General features: G+C 35.6%; 15 non-coding genes across 15 annotated transcripts; all 15 read right to left on the bottom strand.

Annotated features, from left to right (window-relative positions):
• Positions 1–1116: 1116 nt before the first annotated feature.
• TRNAD-GUC (transfer RNA aspartic acid (anticodon GUC)) lies at positions 1117–1188 on the bottom strand. Its single transcript has one exon. It is a non-coding gene; the product is annotated as a tRNA-Asp (tRNA).
• A 1331-nt stretch (positions 1189–2519) lies between these two features.
• On the bottom strand, positions 2520–2591 carry TRNAD-GUC (transfer RNA aspartic acid (anticodon GUC)). Its single transcript has one exon. It is a non-coding gene; the product is annotated as a tRNA-Asp (tRNA).
• Positions 2592–3262: 671 nt separating this feature from the next.
• On the bottom strand, positions 3263–3334 carry TRNAD-GUC (transfer RNA aspartic acid (anticodon GUC)). Its single transcript has one exon. It is a non-coding gene; the product is annotated as a tRNA-Asp (tRNA).
• Positions 3335–3964: 630 nt separating this feature from the next.
• On the bottom strand, positions 3965–4036 carry TRNAD-GUC (transfer RNA aspartic acid (anticodon GUC)). The gene has a single exon. It is a non-coding gene; the product is annotated as a tRNA-Asp (tRNA).
• A 1349-nt stretch (positions 4037–5385) lies between these two features.
• On the bottom strand, positions 5386–5457 carry TRNAD-GUC (transfer RNA aspartic acid (anticodon GUC)). The gene has a single exon. It is a non-coding gene; the product is annotated as a tRNA-Asp (tRNA).
• Positions 5458–6788: 1331 nt separating this feature from the next.
• Positions 6789–6860, bottom strand: TRNAD-GUC (transfer RNA aspartic acid (anticodon GUC)). Its single transcript has one exon. It is a non-coding gene; the product is annotated as a tRNA-Asp (tRNA).
• A 627-nt stretch (positions 6861–7487) lies between these two features.
• Positions 7488–7559, bottom strand: TRNAD-GUC (transfer RNA aspartic acid (anticodon GUC)). The gene has a single exon. It is a non-coding gene; the product is annotated as a tRNA-Asp (tRNA).
• Positions 7560–9601: 2042 nt separating this feature from the next.
• On the bottom strand, positions 9602–9673 carry TRNAD-GUC (transfer RNA aspartic acid (anticodon GUC)). Its single transcript has one exon. It is a non-coding gene; the product is annotated as a tRNA-Asp (tRNA).
• Positions 9674–10303: 630 nt separating this feature from the next.
• Positions 10304–10375, bottom strand: TRNAD-GUC (transfer RNA aspartic acid (anticodon GUC)). Its single transcript has one exon. It is a non-coding gene; the product is annotated as a tRNA-Asp (tRNA).
• Positions 10376–12414: 2039 nt separating this feature from the next.
• Positions 12415–12486, bottom strand: TRNAD-GUC (transfer RNA aspartic acid (anticodon GUC)). Its single transcript has one exon. It is a non-coding gene; the product is annotated as a tRNA-Asp (tRNA).
• A 627-nt stretch (positions 12487–13113) lies between these two features.
• TRNAD-GUC (transfer RNA aspartic acid (anticodon GUC)) lies at positions 13114–13185 on the bottom strand. Its single transcript has one exon. It is a non-coding gene; the product is annotated as a tRNA-Asp (tRNA).
• Positions 13186–15225: 2040 nt separating this feature from the next.
• On the bottom strand, positions 15226–15297 carry TRNAD-GUC (transfer RNA aspartic acid (anticodon GUC)). The gene has a single exon. It is a non-coding gene; the product is annotated as a tRNA-Asp (tRNA).
• A 632-nt stretch (positions 15298–15929) lies between these two features.
• TRNAD-GUC (transfer RNA aspartic acid (anticodon GUC)) lies at positions 15930–16001 on the bottom strand. The gene has a single exon. It is a non-coding gene; the product is annotated as a tRNA-Asp (tRNA).
• Positions 16002–17347: 1346 nt separating this feature from the next.
• On the bottom strand, positions 17348–17419 carry TRNAD-GUC (transfer RNA aspartic acid (anticodon GUC)). The gene has a single exon. It is a non-coding gene; the product is annotated as a tRNA-Asp (tRNA).
• A 634-nt stretch (positions 17420–18053) lies between these two features.
• On the bottom strand, positions 18054–18125 carry TRNAD-GUC (transfer RNA aspartic acid (anticodon GUC)). Its single transcript has one exon. It is a non-coding gene; the product is annotated as a tRNA-Asp (tRNA).
• Positions 18126–18529: the final 404 nt, after the last annotated feature.

Genomic DNA, 18529 nt, shown 5'->3' with positions numbered 1-18529 from the left:
TCTGGCTATCTTTCTAACTATCAATATATATATTTATATATATATATATATATCTATATAATCAGCTCACTTTACCATTTGCAGCTTATAACTATTAGCCACCAGGGGTCACTACTAACCAAAAGCAGTCATTCTACTTGTAAATTGTGCCAATCGAGTGGAACAGCAGCCTAGGATTCACCACTGCTTCATCTGATTTTCCAAGAGAATGCAGATGTAAAGTGTTTTTGATGGTACGCCTGTGCATATTGAAATATTCAGAGCATATTATGAATTTCAGTTAACACATCAGTAAGCATTTTGTTCATCAGTGAATTCAACCTTTTTTCTCAATCGGAATAGGCAAGGATAATGACAGATATATTTTACAATGTTAGAAAGTTCATTTTATTTAATTGTGTGAATAAAAGGAATCGCCTCCCCGTCTGGGAATTGAACCCCGGTCTCCCACGTGACAGGCAGGGATACTGACCACTATACTAACGAGGACTTATTGGCATCAGTTAAAAAGTGCTCACCTCCTTGGGGTTAAGGCATACCCTCGATCAATTCACAGTATTGGAATAGGCAGATTTGCTGCTTTTGGTTAGGACAAGTCATCTTTTTTCCTAAATATTTCAATACAGAAATTCCTAGCCAAAAACAATCAGTATTATCAAGAAATTATTTCATTGAAATAAATATCTATCTATCGATCTGTCTATCCAGCTATCTTTCTAACTATCAATATATATATTTATATATATATATATCTATATAATCAGCTCACTTTACCATTTGCAGCTTATAACTATTAGCCACCAGGGGTCACTACTAACCAAAAGCAGTCATTCTACTTGTAAATTGTGCCAATCGAGTGGAACAGCAGCCTAGGATTCACCACTGCTTCATCTCATTTTCCAAGAGAATGCAGATGTAAAGTGTTTTTGATGGTACGCCTGTGCATATTGAAATATTCAGAGCATATTATGAATTTCAGTTAACACATCAGTAAGCATTTTGTTCATCAGTGAATTCAACCTTTTTTCTCAATCGGAATAGGCAAGGATAATGACAGATATATTTTACAATGTTAGAAAGTTCATTTTATTTAATAATGTGAATAAAAGGAATCGCCTCCCCGTCGGGGAATTGAACCCCGGTCTCCCGCGTGACAGGCGGGGATACTGACCACTATACTAACGAGGACTTATTGGCATCAGTTAAACAGTGCTCACCTCCTTGGGGTTAAGGCATACCCTCGATCAATTCACAGTATTGTAATAGGCAGATTTGCTGCTTTTGGTTAGGACAAGTCATCTTTTTTCCTAAATATTTCAATACAGAAATTCCTAGCCAAAAACAATCAGTATTATCAAGAAATTATTTCATTGAAATAAATATCTATCTATCGATCTGTCTATCTAGCTATCTTTCTAACTATCAATATATATATTTATATATATATATATCTATATAATCAGCTCACTTTACCATTTGCAGCTTATAACTATTAGCCACCAGGGGTCACTACTAACCAAAAGCAGTCATTCTACTTGTAAATTGTGCCAATCGAGTAGAACAGCAGCCTAGGATTCACCACTGCTTCATCTCATTTTCCAAGAGAATGCAGATGTAAAGTGTTTTTGATGGTACGCCTGTGCATATTGAAATATTCAGAGCATATTATGAATTTCAGTTAACACATCAGTAAGCATTTTGTCCATCGGTGAATTCAACCTTTTTTCTCAATCGGAATAGGCAAGGATAATGACAGATATATTTTACAATGTTAGAAAGTTCATTTTATTTAATTGTGTGAATAAAAGGAATCGCCTCCCCGTCTGGGAATTGAACCCCTGTCTCCCGCGTGACAGGCAGGGATACTGACCACTATACTAGCGAGGACTTATTGGCATCAGTTAAAAAGTGCTCACCTCCTTGGGGTTACGGCATACCCTCGATCAATTCACAGTATTGTAATAGGCAGATGTGCTGCTTTTGGTTAGGACAAGTCATCTTTTTTCCTAAATATTACAATACAGAAATTCCTAGCCAAAAACAATCAGTTTTATCAAGAAATTATTTCATTGAAATAAATATCTATCTATCGATCTGTCTATCTGGCTATCTTTCTAACTATCAATATATATATTTATATATATATATATATCTATATAATCAGCTCACTTTACCATTTGCAGCTTATAACTATTAGCCACCAGGGGTCACTACTAACCAAAAGCAGTCATTCTACTTGTAAATTGTGCCAATCGAGTGGAACAGCAGCTTAGGATTCACCACTGCTTCATCTCATTTTCCAAGAGAATGCAGATGTAAAGTGTTTTTGATGGTACGCCTGTGCATATTGAAATATTCAGAGCATATTATGAATTTCAGTTAACACATCAGTAAGCATTTTGTCCATCGGTGAATTCAACCTTTTTTCTCAATCGGAATAGGCAAGGATAATGACAGATATATTTTACAATGTTAAAAAGTACATCATTTTATTTAATTGTGTGAATAAAAGGAATCGCCTCCCCGTCGGGGAATCGAACCCCGGTCTCCCACGTGACAGGCGGGGATACTGACCACTATACTAACGAGGACTTATTGGCATCAGTTAAACAGTGCTCACCTCCTTGGGGTTAAGCCATACCATTGATCAATTCACAGTATTGTAATAGGCAGATTTGCTGCTTTTGGTTAGGACAAGTCATCTTTTTTCCTAAATATTTCAATACAGAAATTCCTTGCCAAAAACAATCAGTATTATCAAGAAATTATTTCATTGAAATAAATATCTATCTATCGATGTGTCTATCTAGCTATCTTTCTAACTATCAATATATATATTTATATATATATATATATATGTATATATATATATATATATATATATATATATATATATATATATATAATCAGCTCACTTTACCATTTGCAGCTTATAACTATTAGCCACCAGGGGTCACTACTAACCAAAAGCAGTCATTCTACTTGTAAATTGTGCCAATCGAGTGGAACAGCAGCCTAGGATTCACCACTGCTTCATCTCATTTTCCAAGAGAATGCAGATGTAAAGTGTTTTTGATGGTACGCCTGTGCATATTGAAATATTCAGAGCATAGTATGAATTTCAGTTAACACATCAGTAAGCATTTTGTTCATCAGCGAATTCAACCTTTTTTCTCAATCAGAATAGGCAAGGATAATGACAGATATATGTTACAATGTTAGAAAGTTCATTTTATTTAATTGTGTGAATAAAAGGAATCGCCTTCCCGTCGGGGAATTGAACCCCGGTCTCCCGCGTGACAGGCGGGGATACTGACCACTATACTAACGAGGACTTATTGGCATCAGTTAAACAGTGCTCACCTCCTTGGGGTTAAGGCATACCCTCGATCAATTCACAGTATTGTAATAGGCAGATTTGCTGCTTTTGGTTAGGACAAGTCATCTTTTTTCCTAAATATTTCAATACAGAAATTCCTAGCCAAAAACAATCAGTATCATCAAGAAATTATTTCATTGAAATAAATATCTATCTATCGATCTGTCTATCTAGCTATCTTTCTAACTATCAATATATATATTTATATATATATATATCTATATAATCAGCTCACTTTACCATTTGCAGCTTATAACTATTAGCCACCAGGGGTCACTACTAACCAAAAGCAATCATTCTACTTGTAAATTGTGCCAATCGAGTGGAACAGCAGCCTAGGATTCACCACTGCTTCATCTCATTTTCCAAGAGAATGCAGATGTAAAGTGTTTTTGATGGTACGCCTGTGCATATTGAAATATTCAGAGCATATTATGAATTTCAGTTAACACATCAGTAAGCATTTTGTCCATCGGTGAATTCAACCTTTTTTCTCAATCGGAATAGGCAAGGATAATGACAGATATATTTTACAATGTAAGAAAGTACATCATTTTATTTAATTGTGTGAATAAAAGGAATCGCCTCCCTGTCGGGGAATTGAACCCCGGTCTCCCGCGTGACAGGCGGGGATACTGACCACTATACTAACGAGGACTTATTGGCATCAGTTAAACAGTGCTCACCTCCTTGGGGTTAAGGCATACCCTCGATCAATTCACAGTATTGTAATAGGCAGATTTGCTGCTTTTGGTTAGGACAAGTTATCTATTTTCCTAAATATTTCAATACAGAAATTCCTAGCCAAAAACAATCAGTATTATCAAGAAATTATTTCATTGAAATAAATATCTATCTATCGATCTGTCTATCCAGCTATCTTTCTAACTATCAATATATATATTTATATATATATATATCTATATAATCAGCTCACTTTACCATTTGCAGCTTATAACTATTAGCCACCAGGGGTCACTACTAACCAAAAGCAGTCATTCTACTTGTAAATTGTGCCAATCGAGTGGAACAGCAGCTTAGGATTCACCACTGCTTCATCTCATTTTCCAAGAGAATGCAGATGTAAAGTGTTTTTGATGGTACGCCTGTGCATATTGAAATATTCAGAGCATATTATGAATTTCAGTTAACACATCAGTAAGCATTTTGTCCATCGGTGAATTCAACCTTTTTTCTCAATCGGAATAGGCAAGGATAATGACAGATATATTTTACAATGTTAAAAAGTACATCATTTTATTTAATTGTGTGAATAAAAGGATTCGCCTCCCCGTCGGGGAATCGAACCCCGGTCTCCCACGTGACAGGCGGGGATACTGACCACTATACTAAAGAGGACTTATTGGCATCAGTTAAACAGTGCTCACCTCCTTGGGGTTAAGGCATACCATCGATCAATTCACAGTATTGTAATAGGCAGATTTGCTGCTTTTGGTTAGGACAAGTCATCTTTTTTCCTAAATATTTCAATACAGAAATTCCTTGCCAAAAACAATCAGTATTATCAAGAAATTATTTCATTGAAATAAATATCTATCTATCGATGTGTCTATCTAGCTATCTTTCTAACTATCAATATATATATGTATATATATATATATATATATACATATATATATCTATATAATCAGCTCACTTTACCATTTGCAGCTTATAACTATTAGCCACCAGGGGTCACTACTAACCAAAAGCAGTCATTCTACTTGTAAATTGTGCCAATCGAGTGGAACAGCAGCCTAGGATTCACCACTGCTTCATCTCATTTGTCAAGAGAATGCAGATGTAAAGTGTTTTTGATGGTACGCCTGTGCATATTGAAATATTCAGAGCATATTCTGAATTTCAGTTAACACATCAGTAAGCATTTTGTCCATTGGTGAATTTAACCTTTTTTCTCAATCGGAATAGGCAAGGATAATGACAGATATATTTTACAATGTTAGAAAGTACATCATTTTATTTAATTGTGTGAATAATGGAATCACCTCCCCGTCGGGGAATTGAACCCCGGTCTCCCGCGTGACAGGCGGGGATACTGACCACTATACTAACGAGGACTTATTGGCATCAGTTAAACAGTGCGCACCTCCTTGGGGTTAAGGCATACCCTCGATCAATTCACAGTATTGTAATAGGCAGATTTGCTGCTTTTGGTTAGGACAAGTCATCTTTTTTCCTAAATATTTCAATACAGAAATTCCTAGCCAAAAACAATCAGTATTATCAAGAAATTATTTCATTGAAATAAATATCTATCTATCGATCTGTCTATCTAGCTATCTTTCTAACTATCAATATATATATTTATATATATATATATATCTATATAATCAGCTCACTTTACCATTTGCAGCTTATAACTATTAGCCACCAGGGGTCACTACTAACCAAAAGCAGTCAATCTACTTGTAAATTGTGCCAATCGAGTGGAACAGCAGCCTAGGATTCACCACTGCTTCATATCATTTTCCAAGAGAATGCAGATGTAAAGTGTTTTTGATGGTACGCCTGTGCATATTGAAATATTCAGAGCATATTCTGAATTTCAGTTAACACATCAGTAAGCATTTTGGCCATCAGTGAATTCAACCTTTTTTCTCAATCGGAATAGGCAAGGATAATGACAGATATATTTTACAATGTTAGAAAGTTCATTTTATTTAATTGAGTGAATAAAAGGAATCGCCTCCCCGTCTGGGAATTGAACCCCGGTCTCCCGCGTGACAGGCAGGGATACTGACCACTATACTAACGAGGACTTATTGGCATCAGTTAAAAAGTGCTCACCTCCTTGGGGTTAAGGCATACCCTCGATCAATTCACAGTATTGTAATAGGTAGATGTGCTGCTTTTGGTTAGGACAAGTAATCTTTTTTCCTAAATATTTCAATACAGAAATTCCTAGCCAAAAACAATCAGTATTATCAAGAAATTATTTCATTGAAATAAATATCTATCTATCGATCTGTCTATCTAGCTATCTTTCTAACTATCAATATATATATTTATATATATATATATCTATATAATCAGCTCACTTTACTATTTGCAGCTTATAACTATTAGCCACCAGGGGTCACTACTAACCAAAAGCAGTCATTCTACTTGTAAATTGTGCCAATCGAGTGGAACAGCAGCCTAGGATTCACCACTGCTTCATCTCATTTTCCAAGAGAATGCAGATGTAAAGTGTTTTTGATGGTACGCCTGTGCATATTGAAATATTCAGAGCATATTATGAATTTCAGTTAACACATCAGTAAGCATTTTGTTCATCAGTGAATTCAACCTTTTTTCTCAATCGGAATAGGCAAGGATAATGACAGATATATTTTACAATGTTAGAAAGTACATAATTTTATTTAATTGTGTGAATAAAAGGAATCGCCTCCCCGTCGGGGAATTGAACCCCGGTCTCCCGCATGACAGGCGGGGATACTGACCACTATACTAACGAGGACTTATTGGCATCAGTTAAACAGTGCTCACCTGCTTGGGGTTAAGGCATACCCTCGATCAATTCACAGTATTGTAATAGGCAGATTTGCTGCTTTTGGTTAGGACAATTCATCTTTTTTCCTAAATATTTCAATACAGAAATTCCTAGCCAAAAACAATCAGTATTATCAAGAAATTATTTCATTGAAATAAATATCTATCTATCGATCTGTCTATCTAGCTATCTTTCTAACTATCAATATATATATTTATATATATATATATCTATATAATCAGCTCACTTTACCATTTGCAGCTTATAACTATTAGCCACCAGGGGTCACTACTAACCAAAAGCAGTCATTCTACTTGTAAATTGTGCCAATCGAGTGGAACAGCAGCCTAGGATTCAACACTGCTTCATCTCATTTTCCAAGAGAATGCAGATGTAAAGTGTTTTTCATGGTACGCCTGTGCATATTGAAATATTCAGAGCATATTATGAATTTCAGTTAACAGATCAGTAAGCATTTTGTTCATCAGTGAATTCAACCTTTTTTCTCAATCGGAATAGGCAAGGATAATGACAGATATATTTTACAATGTTAGAAAGTTCATTTTATTTAATTGTGTGAATAAAAGGAATCGCCTCCCCGTCGGGGAATTGAACCCCGGTCTCCTGCGTGACAGGCGGGGATACTGACCACTATACTAACGAGGACTTATTGGCATCAGTTAAACAGTGCTCACCTCCTTGGGTCCTTGGGGTTAAGGCATACCCTCGATCAATTCACAGTATTGTAATAGGCAGATTTGCTGCTTTTGGTTAGGACAAGTTATCTTTTTTCCTAAATATTTCAATACAGAAATTCCTAGCCAAAAACAATCAGTATTATCAAGAAATTATTTCATTGAAATAAATATCTATCTATCGATCTGTCTATCCAGCTATCTTTCTAACTATCAATATATATATTTATATATATATATATCTATATAATCAGCTCACTTTACCATTTGCAGCTTATAACTATTAGCCACCAGGGGTCACTACTAACCAAAAGCAGTCATTCTACTTGTAAATTGTGCCAATCGAGTGGAACAGCAGCCTAGGATTCCCCACTGCTTCATCTCATTTTCCAAGAGAATGCAGATGTAAAGTGTTTTTGATGGTACGCCTGTGGATATTGAAATATTCAGAGCATATTATGAATTTCAGTTAACACATCAGTAAGCATTTTGGCCATCAGTGAATTCAACCTTTTTTCTCAATCGGAATAGGCAAGGATAATGACAGATATATTTTACAATGTTAGAAAGTTCATTTTATTTAATTGAGTGAATAAAAGGAATCGCCTCCCCGTCTGGGAATTGAACCCCAGTCTCCCGCGTGACAGGCAGGGATACTGACCACTATACTAACGAGGACTTATTGGCATCAGTTAAAAAGTGCTCACCTCCTTGGGGTTAAGGCATACCCTCGATCAATTCACAGTATTGTAATAGGCAGATGTGCTGCTTTTGGTTAGGACAAGTCATCTTTTTTCCTAAATATTTCAATACAGAAATTCCTAGCCAAAAACAATCAGTATTATCAAGAAATTATTTCATTGAATAAATATCTATCTATCGATCTGTCTATCTAGCTATCTTTCTAACTATCAATATATATATTTATATATATATATATATATCTATATAATCAGCTCACTTTACCATTTGCAGCTTATAACTATTAGCCACCAGGGGTCACTACGAACCAAAAGCAGTCATTCTACTTGTAAATTGTGCCAATCGAGTGGAACAGCAGCCTAGGATTCACCACTGCTTCATCTCATTTTCCAAGAGAATGCAGATGTAAAGTGTTTTTGATGGTACGCCTGTGCATATTGAAATATTCAGAGCATATTATGAATTTCAGTTAACACATCAGTAAGCATTTTGTCCATCGGTGAATTCAACCTTTCTTCTCAATCTTAATAGGCAAGGATAATGACAGATATATTTTACAATGTTAAAAAGTACATCATTTTATTTAATTGTGTGAATAAAAGGAATCACCTCCCCGTCTGGGAATTAAACCCCGGTCTCCCGCGTGACAGGCAGGGATACTGACCACTATACTAACGAGGACTTATTGGCATCAGTTAAAAAGTGCTCACCTCCTTGGGGTTAAGGCATACCCTCGATCAATTCACAGTATTGTAATAGGTAGATGTGCTGCTTTTGGTTAGGACAAGTAATCTTTTTTCCTAAATATTTCAATACAGAAATTCCTAGCCAAAAACAATCAGTATTATCAAGAAATGATTTCATTGAAATAAATATCTATCTATCGATCTGTCTATCTAGCTATCTTTCTAACTATCAATATATATATTTATATATATATATATCTATATAATCAGCTCACTTTACCATTTGCAGCTTATAACTATTAGCCACCAGGGGTCACTACTAACCAAAAGCAGTCATTCTACTTGTAAATTGTGCCAATCGAGTGGAACAGCAGCCTAGGATTCACCACTGCTTCATCTCATTTTCCAAGAGAATGCAGATGTAAAGTGTTTTTGATGGTACGCCTGTGCATATTGAAATATTCAGAGCATATTATGAATTTCAGTTAACACATCAGTAAGCATTTTGTTCATCAGTGAATTCAACCTTTTTTCTCAATCGGAATAGGCAAGGATAATGACAGATATATTTTACAATGTTAGAAAGTACATAATTTTATTTAATTGTGTGAATAAAAGGAATCGCCTCCCCGTCGGGGAATTGAACCCCGGTCTCCCGCATGACAGGCGGGGATACTGACCACTATACTAACGAGGACTTATTGGCATCAGTTAAACAGTGCTCACCTGCTTGGGGTTAAGGCATACCCTCGATCAATTCACAGTATTGTAATAGGCAGATTTGCTGCTTTTGGTTAGGACAATTCATCTTTTTTCCTAAATATTTCAATACAGAAATTCCTAGCCAAAAACAATCAGTATTATCAAGAAATTATTTCATTGAAATAAATATCTATCTATCGATCTGTCTATCTAGCTATCTTTCTAACTATCAATATATATATTTATATATATATATATCTATATAATCAGCTCACTTTACCATTTGCAGCTTATAACTATTAGCCACCAGGGGTCACTACTAACCAAAAGCAGTCATTCTACTTGTAAATTGTGCCAATCGAGTGGAACAGCAGCCTAGGATTCACCACTGCTTCATCTCATTTTCCAAGAGAATGCAGATGTAAAGTGTTTTTGATGGTACGCCTGTGCATATTGAAATATTCAGAGCATATTCTGAATTTCAGTTAACACATCAGTAAGCATTTTGGCCATCAGTGAATTCAACCTTTTTTCTCAATCGGAATAGGCAAGGATAATGACAGATATATTTTACAATGTTAGAAAGTACATCATTTTATTTAATTGTGTGAATAAAAGGAATCGCCTCCCCGTCGGGGAATTGAACCCCGGTCTCCTGCGTGACAGGCGGGGATACTGACCACTATACTAACGAGGACTTATTGGCATCAGTTAAACAGTGCTCACCTCCTTGGGGTTAAGGCATACCCTCGATCAATTCACAGTATTGTAATAGGCAGATTTGCTGCTTTTGGTTAGGACAAGTAATCTTTTTTCCTAAATATTACAATACAGAAATTCCTAGCCAAAAACAATCAGTTTTATCAAGAAATTATTTCATTGAAATAAATATCTATCTATCGATCTGTCTATCTGGCTATCTTTCTAACTATCAATATATATATTTATATATATCTATATATATATATATAATCAGCTCACTTTACCATTTGCAGCTTATAACTATTAGCCACCAGGGGTCACTACTAACCAAAAGCAGTCATTCTACTTGTAAATTGTGCCAATCGAGTGGAACAGCAGCCTAGGATTCACCACTGCTTCATCTCATTTTCCAAGAGAATGCAGATGTAAAGTGTTTTTGATGGTACGCCTGTGCATATTGAAATATTCAGAGCATATTCTGAATTTCAGTTAACACATCAGTAAGCATTTTGTCCATCGGTGAATTCAACCTTTTTTCTCAATCGGAATAGGCAAGGATAATGACAGATATATTTTACAATGTTAGAAAGTACATCATTTTATTTAATTGTGTGAATAAAAGGAATCGCCTCCCCGTCGGGGAATTGAACCCCGGTCTCCCGCGTGACAGGCGGGGATACTGACCACTATACTAATGAGGACTTATTGGCATCAGTTAAACAGTGCTCACCTCCTTGGGGTTAAGGCATACCCTCGATCAATTCACAGTATTGTAATAGGCAGATTTGCTGCTTTTGGTTAGGACAAGTAATCTTTTTTCCTAAATATTACAATACAGAAATTCCTAGCCAAAAACAATCAGTTTTATCAAGAAATTATTTCATTGAAATAAATATCTATCTATCGATCTGTCTATCTGGCTATCTTTCTAACTATCAATATATATATTTATATATATCTATATATATATATATAATCAGCTCACTTTACCATTTGCAGCTTATAACTATTAGCCACCAGGGGTCACTACTAACCAAAAGCAGTCAATCTACTTGTAAATTGTGCCAATCGAGTGGAACAGCAGCCTAGGATTCACCACTGCTTCATATCATTTTCCAAGAGAATGCAGATGTAAAGTGTTTTTGATGGTACGCCTGTGCATATTGAAATATTCAGAGCATATTCTGAATTTCAGTTAACACATTAGTAAGCATTTTGGCCATCAGTGAATTCAACCTTTTTTCTCAATCGGAATAGGCAAGGATAATGACAGATATATTTTACAATGTTAGAAAGTTCATTTTATTTAATTGAGTGAATAAAAGGAATCGCCTCCCCGTCTGGGAATTGAACCCCGGTCTCCCGCGTGACAGGCAGGGATACTGACCACTATACTAACGAGGACTTATTGGCATCAGTTAAAAAGTGCTCACCTCCTTGGGGTTAAGGCATACCCTCGATCAATTCACAGTATTGTAATAGGTAGATGTGCTGCTTTTGGTTAGGACAAGTAATCTTTTTTCCTAAATATTTCAATACAGAAATTCCTAGCCAAAAACAATCAGTATTATCAAGAAATTATTTCATTGAAATAAATATCTATCTATCGATCTGTCTATCTAGCTATCTTTCTAACTATCAATATATATATTTATATATATATATATCTATATAATCAGCTCACTTTACTATTTGCAGCTTATAACTATTAGCCACCAGGGGTCACTACTAACCAAAAGCAGTCATTCTACTTGTAAATTGTGCCAATCGAGTGGAACAGCAGCCTAGGATTCACCACTGCTTCATCTCATTTTCCAAGAGAATGCAGATGTAAAGTGTTTTTGATGGTACGCCTGTGCATATTGAAATATTCAGAGCATATTATGAATTTCAGTTAACACATCAGTAAGCATTTTGTTCATCAGTGAATTCAACCTTTTTTCTCAATCGGAATAGGCAAGGATAATGACAGATATATTTTACAATGTTAGAAAGTACATAATTTTATTTAATTGTGTGAATAAAAGGAATCGCCTCCCCGTCGGGGAATTGAACCCCGGTCTCCCGCATGACAGGCGGGGATACTGACCACTATACTAACGAGGACTTATTGGCATCAGTTAAACAGTGCTCACCTGCTTGGGGTTAAGGCATACCCTCGATCAATTCACAGTATTGTAATAGGCAGATTTGCTGCTTTTGGTTAGGACAATTCATCTTTTTTCCTAAATATTTCAATACAGAAATTCCTAGCCAAAAACAATCAGTATTATCAAGAAATTATTTCATTGAAATAAATATCTATCTATCGATCTGTCTATCTAGCTATCTTTCTAACTATCAATATATATATTTATATATATATATATCTATATAATCAGCTCACTTTACCATTTGCAGCTTATAACTATTAGCCACCAGGGGTCACTACTAACCAAAAGCAGTCATTCTACTTGTAAATTGTGCCAATCGAGTGGAACAGCAGCCTAGGATTCAACACTGCTTCATCTCATTTTCCAAGAGAATGCAGATGTAAAGTGTTTTTCATGGTACGCCTGTGCATATTGAAATATTCAGAGCATATTATGAATTTCAGTTAACAGATCAGTAAGCATTTTGTTCATCAGTGAATTCAACCTTTTTTCTCAATCGGAATAGGCAAGGATAATGACAGATATATTTTACAATGTTAGAAAGTTCATTTTATTTAATTGTGTGAATAAAAGGAATCGCCTCCCCGTCGGGGAATTGAACCCCGGTCTCCTGCGTGACAGGCGGGGATACTGACCACTATACTAACGAGGACTTATTGGCATCAGTTAAACAGTGCTCACCTCCTTGGGTCCTTGGGGTTAAGGCATACCCTCGATCAATTCACAGTATTGTAATAGGCAGATTTGCTGCTTTTGGTTAGGACAAGTTATCTTTTTTCCTAAATATTTCAATACAGAAATTCCTAGCCAAAAACAATCAGTATTATCAAGAAATTATTTCATTGAAATAAATATCTATCTATCGATCTGTCTATCCAGCTATCTTTCTAACTATCAATATATATATTTATATATATATATATCTATATAATCAGCTCACTTTACCATTTGCAGCTTATAACTATTAGCCACCAGGGGTCACTACTAACCAAAAGCAGTCATTCTACTTGTAAATTGTGCCAATCGAGTGGAACAGCAGCCTAGGATTCCCCACTGCTTCATCTCATTTTCCAAGAGAATGCAGATGTAAAGTGTTTTTGATGGTACGCCTGTGGATATTGAAATATTCAGAGCATATTATGAATTTCAGTTAACACATCAGTAAGCATTTTGGCCATCAGTGAATTCAACCTTTTTTCTCAATCGGAATAGGCAAGGATAATGACAGATATATTTTACAATGTTAGAAAGTTCATTTTATTTAATTGAGTGAATAAAAGGAATCGCCTCCCCGTCTGGGAATTGAACCCCAGTCTCCCGCGTGACAGGCAGGGATACTGACCACTATACTAACGAGGACTTATTGGCATCAGTTAAAAAGTGCTCACCTCCTTGGGGTTAAGGCATACCCTCGATCAATTCACAGTATTGTAATAGGCAGATGTGCTGCTTTTGGTTAGGACAAGTCATCTTTTTTCCTAAATATTTCAATACAGAAATTCCTAGCCAAAAACAATCAGTATTATCAAGAAATTATTTCATTGAATAAATATCTATCTATCGATCTGTCTATCTAGCTATCTTTCTAACTATCAATATATATATTTATATATATATATATATCTATATAATCAGCTCACTTTACCATTTGCAGCTTATAACTATTAGCCACCAGGGGTCACTACGAACCAAAAGCAGTCATTCTACTTGTAAATTGTGCCAATCGAGTGGAACAGCAGCCTAGGATTCACCACTGCTTCATCTCATTTTCCAAGAGAATGCAGATGTAAAGTGTTTTTGATGGTACGCCTGTGCATATTGAAATATTCAGAGCATATTATGAATTTCAGTTAACACATCAGTAAGCATTTTCTCCATCGGTGAATTCAACCTTTCTTCTCAATCTTAATAGGCAAGGATAATGACAGATATATTTTACAATGTTAAAAAGTACATCATTTTATTTAATTGTGTGAATAAAAGGAATCACCTCCCCGTCTGGGAATTAAACCCCGGTCTCCCGCGCGACAGGCAGGGATACTGACCACTATACTAACGAGGACTTATTGGCATCAGTTAAAAAGTGCTCACCTCCTTCGGGTTAAGGCATACCCTCGATCAATTCACAGTATTGTAATAGGTAGATGTGCTGCTTTTGGTTAGGACAAGTAATCTTTTTTCCTAAATATTTCAATACAGAAATTCCTAGCCAAAAACAATCAGTATTATCAAGAAATTATTTCATTGAAATAAATATCTATCTATCGATCTGTCTATCTAGCTATCTTTCTAACTATCAATATATATATTTATATATATATATATCTATATAATCAGCTCACTTTACCATTTGCAGCTTATAACTATTAGCCACCAGGGGTCACTACTAACCAAAAGCAGTCATTCTACTTGTAAATTGTGCCAATCGAGTGGAACAGCAGCCTAGGATTCACCACTGCTTCATCTCATTTTCCAAGAGAATGCAGATGTAAAGTGTTTTTGATGGTACGCCTGTGCATATTGAAATATTCAGAGCATATTATGAATTTCAGTTAACACATCAGTAAGCATTTTGTTCATCAGTGAATTCAACCTTTTTTCTCAATCGGAATAGGCAAGGATAATGACAGATATATTTTACAATGTTAGAAAGTACATAATTTTATTTAATTGTGTGAATAAAAGGAATCGCCTCCCCGTCGGGGAATTGAACCCCGGTCTCCCGCATGACAGGCGGGGATACTGACCACTATACTAACGAGGACTTATTGGCATCAGTTAAACAGTGCTCACCTGCTTGGGGTTAAGGCATACCCTCGATCAATTCACAGTATTGTAATAGGCAGATTTGCTGCTTTTGGTTAGGACAATTCATCTTTTTTCCTAAATATTTCAATACAGAAATTCCTAGCCAAAAACAATCAGTATTATCAAGAAATTATTTCATTGAAATAAATATCTATCTATCGATCTGTCTATCTAGCTATCTTTCTAACTATCAATATATATATTTATATATATATATATATCTATATAATCAGCTCACTTTACCATTTGCAGCTTATAACTATTAGCCACCAGGGGTCACTACTAACCAAAAGCAGTCATTCTACTTGTAAATTGTGCCAATCGAGTGGAACAGCAGCCTAGGATTCACCACTGCTTCATCTCATTTTCCAAGAGAATGCAGATGTAAAGTGTTTTTGATGGTACGCCTGTGCATATTGAAATATTCAGAGCATATTCTGAATTTCAGTTAACACATCAGTAAGCATTTTGGCCATCAGTGAATTCAACCTTTTTTCTCAATCGGAATAGGCAAGGATAATGACAGATATATTTTACAATGTTAGAAAGTACATCATTTTATTTAATTGTGTGAATAAAAGGAATCGCCTCCCCGTCGGGGAATTGAACCCCGGTCTCCTGCGTGACAGGCGGGGATACTGACCACTATACTAACGAGGACTTATTGGCATCAGTTAAACAGTGCTCACCTCCTTGGGGTTAAGGCATACCCTCGATCAATTCACAGTATTGTAATAGGCAGATTTGCTGCTTTTGGTTAGGACAAGTAATCTTTTTTCCTAAATATTACAATACAGAAATTCCTAGCCAAAAACAATCAGTTTTATCAAGAAATTATTTCATTGAAATAAATATCTATCTATCGATCTGTCTATCTGGCTATCTTTCTAACTATCAATATATATATTTATATATATCTATATATATATATATAATCAGCTCACTTTACCATTTGCAGCTTATAACTATTAGCCACCAGGGGTCACTACTAACCAAAAGCAGTCATTCTACTTGTAAATTGTGCCAATCGAGTGGAACAGCAGCCTAGGATTCACCACTGCTTCATCTCATTTTCCAAGAGAATGCAGATGTAAAGTGTTTTTGATGGTACGCCTGTGCATATTGAAATATTCAGAGCATATTCTGAATTTCAGTTAACACATCAGTAAGCATTTTGTCCATCGGTGAATTCAACCTTTTTTCTCAATCGGAATAGGCAAGGATAATGACAGATATATTTTACAATGTTAGAAAGTACATCATTTTATTTAATTGTGTGAATAAAAGGAATCGCCTCCCCGTCGGGGAATTGAACCCCGGTCTCCCGCGTGACAGGCGGGGATACTGACCACTATACTAATGAGGACTTATTGGCATCAGTTAAACAGTGCTCACCTCCTTGGGGTTAAGGCATACCCTCGATCAATTCACAGTATTGTAATAGGCAGATTTGCTGCTTTTGGTTAGGACAAGTAATCTTTTTTCCTAAATATTACAATACAGAAATTCCTAGCCAAAAACAATCAGTTTTATCAAGAAATTATTTCATTGAAATAAATATCTATCTATCGATCTGTCTATCTGGCTATCTTTCTAACTATCAATATATATATTTATATATATCTATATATATATAGATATATATAATCAGCTCACTTTACCATTTGCAGCTTATAACTATTAGCCACCAGGGGTCACTACTAACCAAAAGCAGTCATTCTACTTGTAAATTGTGCCAATCGAGTGGAACAGCAGCCTAGGATTCACCACTGCTTCATCTCATTTTCCAAGAGAATGCAGATGTAAAGTGTTTTTGATGGTACGCCTGTGCATATTGAAATATTCAGAGCATATTCTGAATTTCAGTTAACACATCAGTAAGCATTTTGTCCATCGGTGAATTCAATCTTTTTTCTCAATCGGAATAGGCAAGGATAATGACAGATATATTTTACAATGTTAGAAAGTACATCATTTTATTTAATTGTGTGAATAAAAGGAATCGCCTCCCCGTCGGGGAATTGAACCCCGGTCTCCCGCGTGACAGGCGGGGATACTGACCACTATACTAACGAGGACTTATTGGCATCAGTTAAACAGTGCTCACCTCCTTGGGGTTAAGGCATACCCTCGATCAATTCACAGTATTGTAATAGGCAGATTTGCTGCTTTTGGTTAGGACAAGTAATCTTTTTTCCTAAATATTACAATACAGAAATTCCTAGCCAAAAACAATCAGTTTTATCAAGAAATTATTTCATTGAAATAAATATCTATCTATCGATCTGTCTATCTGGCTATCTTTCTAACTATCAATATATATATTTATATATATCTATATATATATATATAATCAGCTCACTTTACCATTTGCAGCTTATAACTATTAGCCACCAGGGGTCACTACTAACCAAAAGCAGTCATTCTACTTGTAAATTGTGCCAATCGAGTGGAACAGCAGCCTAGGATTCACCACTGCTTCATCTCATTTTCCAAGAGAATGCAGATGTAAAGTGTTTTTGATGGTACGCCTGTGCATATTGAAATATTCAGAGCATATTCTGAATTTCAGTTAACACATCAGTAAGCATTTTGTCCATCGGTGAATTCAACCTTTTTTCTCAATCGGAATAGGCAAGGATAATGACAGATATATTTTACAATGTTAGAAAGTACATCATTTTATTTAATTGTGTGAATAAAAGGAATCGCCTCCCCGTCGGGGAATTGAACCCCGGTCTCCCGCGTGACAGGCGGGGATACTGACCACTATACTAACGAGGACTTATTGGCATCAGTTAAACAGTGCTCACCTCCTTGGGGTTAAGGCATACCCTCGATCAATTCACAGTATTGTAATAGGCAGATTTGCTGCTTTTGGTTAGGACAAGTAATCTTTTTTCCTAAATATTACAATACAGAAATTCCTAGCCAAAAACAATCAGTTTTATCAAGAAATTATTTCATTGAAATAAATATCTATCTATCGATCTGTCTATCTGGCTATCTTTCTAACTATCAATATATATATTTATATATATCTATATATATATATATATAATCAGCTCACTTTACCATTTGCAGCTTATAACTATTAGCCACCAGGGGTCACTACTAACCAAAAGCAGTCATTCTACTTGTAAATTGTGCCAATCGAGTGGAACAGCAGCCTAGGATTCACCACTGCT

The sequence above is a fragment of the Lissotriton helveticus genome, chromosome 1_2 (assembly GCF_964261635.1).
Source record: "Lissotriton helveticus chromosome 1_2, aLisHel1.1, whole genome shotgun sequence".
Lineage (NCBI taxonomy): Eukaryota > Metazoa > Chordata > Amphibia > Caudata > Salamandridae > Lissotriton > Lissotriton helveticus.
The sequence above is the reverse complement of the archived record's forward strand: the minus strand, read 5'-3'. Positions and strand labels throughout refer to the sequence as shown.